This window comes from Lampetra planeri, chromosome 25 (assembly GCF_965212315.1).
Source record: "Lampetra planeri chromosome 25, kcLamPlan1.2.h2, whole genome shotgun sequence".
Classification (NCBI taxonomy): domain Eukaryota; kingdom Metazoa; phylum Chordata; class Hyperoartia; order Petromyzontiformes; family Petromyzontidae; genus Lampetra; species Lampetra planeri.
Window position 1 is genome coordinate 1921565 of NC_136131.1, and position 5350 is coordinate 1926914.

At 48.4% G+C, this 5350-nt stretch overlaps 1 pseudogene across 1 annotated transcript; it reads left to right on the forward strand.

The window, feature by feature from the left end:
- Positions 1-3872: 3872 nt before the first annotated feature.
- Positions 3873-5078, forward strand: LOC144727222 (protein S100-A1-like; annotated as a pseudogene). The gene is made up of 3 exons (XR_013587356.1): positions 3873-3946; positions 4108-4290; positions 4844-5078. The product of XR_013587356.1 is annotated as a protein S100-A1-like (transcript).
- Positions 5079-5350: the final 272 nt, after the last annotated feature.

Consider the following 5350-nt stretch of genomic DNA (forward strand, 5'->3'; position numbering starts at 1 on the left):
AGGCTAGCGGAGCAGGAGAGAGTGAGCTCGGAGTAGCAGACTAGCGCAGCAAGAGAGGGAGACTTCGCCAGAGGAGTACGTGGTGTTGAACGTGAGGAGCACCCGTGTGGGATGCTTCTAATAAAGTGACACAGGAGAAGAAGAAGTTGTCCGCGTGAATAAACACCACTACAATAGTATAACAAAAGACAGTATCACCTTTTAGTTAAATATACAAATATAGAGTACAGTATTTGGTCATACAGTACAGTTAAGATATCTCTACATTTTCCAGCCTTTGCGTGTCGTCTGCTGGCTTTCGCATTCTTTTAATAAACTTTAACTTTTTACAAAATTTTACTTTAGAAAAGTTGTGTATATTTATGGTATTAAAGGATTAAATACAATAATATTATCCAGTACTGTACATATATTTTATGCATTTATGAGTGACTAAACTTTTTGTGTGTCGTCTGCGGCGTTTCCAAAACTCCCAAAAACTTCCCATTTAATGTCTTTTGCCGACCCCGCGATTTATCGAAACCGCGATGGGGAAAGTGGCGGTGCAGAAGGGTCGACTGTCTCATCAAACAGGAGGAATTCACGGTGCAACGCATCTCATCTGTTAAACATCTGCAGGCAATAGGATTGTCATCGATTGATCCTGCCTGCAGACATTGGTAGGTCACAGATAATGATGAAGATAAGAGAGCAGCAGATGAGGACAGAGCAGCAGAAGAGCAGAGCGCTGTGGATGATGACGGTGGTGGTGGGGGATTAAATGACTGGAAGCCTCCTCGCCTGTGTCCGTGTGTTGGTGAGGAGTGTCCACTACCAATAGAACAGCAACTCGTGTCTCCCTTCTGCGTCTCCATGTGTCTGCCTTCTGTGTCTCTGTTGTGTGCCCATGTGTCTACGTTGTGTCTGTGTGTCCCCCGTGTCTCCCTTGTGGTGTCCAAGTGTCTCCCCCCCCTCACGGTGGTGTGTATCAATGTTTGTCCCTCTGAAGCCAACGCCCGACCTGACATAGACACGGCCACAACAGAGTACCCGGGTGTCCTGTGCAGGGCTGTCTCACTCACCCACTGCTGAACACATCTCACAGCCGTCTTTGTCTCTCCCCAGTGCCGTCTCACGCTCACTCACCTCGGTGATGTTTCTTCCATCCTTCGACCGTCGTCGGCGAGGTTCTTCACTCAAGCAGGGAGAGCGAGTCGAGTGAGAAGGCCTCAGGGAGTCTCGGAATCTCGGAGAGTCGCGGAGTCGTCGGCTTCTGCTTCTTCGCGGGAGACTTGAATCTTCAGAGTGGGCGTCAGTTGGTCATGACGTCACTCGACGGTGGGCGGGGCTTGTGTCTGTAGGGGGGAGGGGCTGCGGGGGGGGGGGGGGCTTGTGGGGGATGGAGAGGAGGGGCGGGGGGCTTGATCAGCTCGTTGGTTGAGGCGTGCAGTGCAGAGGTTTGCGGTTTGAGCCCGTCAGGTCGCCCTGGTTAATACTACGGGTGTATTCAAACTAAACTATTTTTTTTATTTTACCAGGTAAGGCAAACTGAGCTACATAGCTCTTTTTACAAGCGATCTGGCTATCACAAATGATAGCTCAACGAAGTGGCTTATCGAGTGGAAATGTAAAGCAGACAAATACTCGAAGAGCATGTTGATTGTAAATGTGAAAGGAACAGAAACCCAGAAAAAAACTCCAGGTGATCACAGGAAGATAACATGTAAACTCGAAATATGCAGCAGGCGTTAGATTCGGGATCAAACCCACGACCTCCTGCATACCAGGCGAGGGAGATAAGATCTCACCACGACAGCGCCCAGCAAACGAGCTGACCACCACCGCCACGCTGCCTGACCATCGTTGATCGTTCCTTGGGAACGATCGGCTTCATCATTTGCACGGCAATTTATTTTAATTTGGTATTTTTTCTACAGTGATGCTGGCACGCGTAGACCTAGTCTCGCTCATGACGTCACTTTAAGGTTATTTATTTTAGCCGGCCGGTGGTGACTACAAACGCCGGTAATCCAGCACTGTAGAGGCGAGGGTTGGTGGATCGCACAAATGCTGTGAAACTCCCAACCCCTTGGCGTCAATGAGGCACCATACCCTGGCTCGCCAGGAGAAGGCGGTACAGCAAACATGTACGCCCACGTGTTCCATCTGTACGGAATCAAGTTTTACCTCGCCATGCACATGCCGTGGGTTTTCTCTGGGCGCTATGGTTTCATCCCAGACGTAAACGCTCATTATGTGGCCGAGAACACCTTCGTATACAGAGGACAGCAGAGCTGGTGGCTGCTGTCTGCGGCTCCTCTTTCTCTCTCGTCGACGAGAGCGGGCGAATTCCGTGCAACGGCGTCCACACAACTTGTTTTTTTGTTGTTAAATCGCGTGAATATAAATGGGGTCTTAATCATGGCTATCGCCTGATGAAGCTGGTTGTAATTACCGGAGACAACATTGGAATCGCATTCTAAATATTGTAGGTTTGCTCTCCAACACATCAGTGTTCCTAACTAATAGCTAATTGGCAGGTTTTCTTTGCCACTGTTGCAGAGAAACGAAAGCTACCCAGAAGAGCACTTTTGAATAAAGTGTTGCCGTCACATGACCCACTCACGTTTAGGCTTGCCAACTCTTGACTGAAGATATTGCGGGAGATGTTTAATTTCCTTATAGTATCCAATTAAAAGCTCCGGTATCACCTTAAATTGTCACCCGGAGAATGATGCCAATTTCGGTGGACACTCCCGGACATTGATGGAGAGTTGGTAACCTGATTTGCGTTCTCTATTTGTGAAGCTGTCCAGTCATCTCAACCTACTGTGTGGTACGGAATTGGACAAGAACACAACTCAGAATAACTTCTATCGTCCCCAAATGCTTTTGTTTAGCTGGCCTGCTCTCTCGTTACGATCATGACGGGAAAGAGGACGGGCTGGCGACACAAGCAGGCATAATTTAAGTCGTGTCTTCCTGCTGTTTGAGCAGAAGCAGCAGCACACCTTTGCGAATTGTTATTTCTTTGGGATGTGTCTATACAAAGGCAGAAACCTAAGTGAATAGTTCATTAGCCCTGGTGTCATCGGAGTTGGTTCATGAACTCGCCAAAAGCAAGGGTCTATATTTTCCCATTTTCCAGCTGGGCTGGTTCAATCCTCTGATGGCCTCTTCATAACCTTGGATATCTCGTCTCGGATCATTCTGTTGTCGCAGAATAAACACAACTTTGAAACTTTGATTAGCGCATCGGGTAGAGCTCGTCGAGAGGAATAGGTTGCCATATCGTTCGCCTTCAACAGACATTAAATGACGTCGCAACGGAGTTTATGAGAGAGCCGGGGGCTTATGGGACCCGCTATTATGTTCGTTTGAGGTTAATGATTATATTTATTGAAAAAGTTTTTATAAAATTCAACCCTTATAAAATTCAACGTTTAACCTACTCACTCCGGATTGTGCCCGCCCTCACAGTCGGGCATATTTGCGGAATACACCACGCCGCCATTGACGCTGGCCATTGACCGAGCAACCCAACATTCCTACCAGCTCCCTCCGCAGGAATGTGTTTTATTTCGTCCCCGTGCAAACACCTCCACTCCCTCCATCAAGCGCCCGCTTGATAGCAATGTTGGGGCCTCTTGGCACGTGCCTCCCATGAGTTCATTGTCTGTTGATGTTGTTTCTGCTGTGCTCTGGCATCACGGACTTCCCTTGTAAATTAGCCGGGAAACGAGATAAACGGGACCAATCAAAAAACATCATCACTTAATCGCACAGTGAGAGCGAGCAGGTGTGAGTGGTGACGTCACTGGCCGCGCTTCATAAAAGCCGCAACGGGTGGCAGCAGTCGTCGTCAAAGTTGCAGACGTCTGTTGCAGGTACCGCCACCGCCGCGGTGTTGGGCAAGATGCCTTGTGTAGTGGGGATCTCTGCAACGCGCGGGTTTTACCTGGGTTCGGTGAGAGCTGTGTGCAGCGCTGGTTGAGGTTTGGGCCAGAAATTGTTTTTGGAACAAAGCTGGGGCGCTACGTGATCAGTCATTATGGTGCGTAGAGAGGTGCCGTGTGCATTGTCTTCACGTGATTGAAGGCTGTCTCGTTGTTTGTCGTGTCTTCGCAGATTCCACTTGCGTACTGACTCGACCGTACATCGCTTATGAAGATGAGCGACCTCCATGCAGCCACCCTGAAGCTCCTGTCCACCTTCAATGAACTCGCCCGCGACAGTGCTGTGAAAGATTGCCTGAAGAAGGAAACGTTCAGGAGCTTCCTAAAGGGGGATAAGGGCAAGAGTCTAATCCAGGTGGGATGTGGTTTTGCTATTCGTATGGACCAGTCCCTCGGTTCATCCCATGTTTGAGTCTCTTGTTATACCCTCTCCATTCTTCTGTACTAATAAATGTTTGGTTTGGATCGCGTAAATGTCCGTCAAACCCGACCGACAATTTGGTAGGGTTTGTCACGTATACTGCCGATTAGTTGCTACTTTAGCACACTGTTGTGTTTGAGAGTAAACTTGAAACTTGTACTAATGAATACGCCGTTTAGCTGATTTTTACTACTGGCTTCATGAGGTGATAGCCAGAAATATGCAGTGGTGTTTCTTTCTTGGAGATGTCTCACTGGGCCTAATCGGGGGTGACTAAACGGATAAGGGGTTAATGTAGTCTTATAACTTCGAATGGACCATTTAATTCTGAGAATGCAGGACGTATTGTGGTTGGCTTATTCACAGTTATTCCACGTGGTAGAATGACCGGCACTACGCCGTGTACCATCACTTGCTGTCTATTTAGCCCATGTTCCACAGTCCAGGTCCAGGCTTTTCTAACTCTTGCTGCTTTGATTCCATTCAGAATCCCGTGGATGGGTTCGTGGTGAGCCGCATCCTGAGGGACCTTGGTGATGACAAGGATGGGGAAGTCGACTTCCTCGAGTTCGTGATCACGATCGCGGCCTTGAAATTCTGCTGCCACCCGAACTTCCGAGCGCACCACGAGCGGAATGGCAGGACCCACGCGCTGCGCGCATTCCAAGTGTAACGCGCCTGTTGCATGATACGCATACTATGAAATAAACGGTTTAATCACATCAACGTGGCGTGCTTGTGACCTTGATACTCTAGGAAAATAATCGAGTGCAGTGGTTATCATGCAATGTCCTCGATGGGCAGCTACCAGGATGAGTCTAGCGATATGGAATGTGCCAGGTATCCGTTTCCTGCTTGCAGTTCTGTGGTTTCATAATTGGAAGACTCGATATAGCTGACAACTATGCAACGTAGGATGGGCTGCACTATTCATTTTCATACCGCTGTTTATACTTCGTGTACTTGCGTAGGATGAAACTTTTGATTAGCAAGT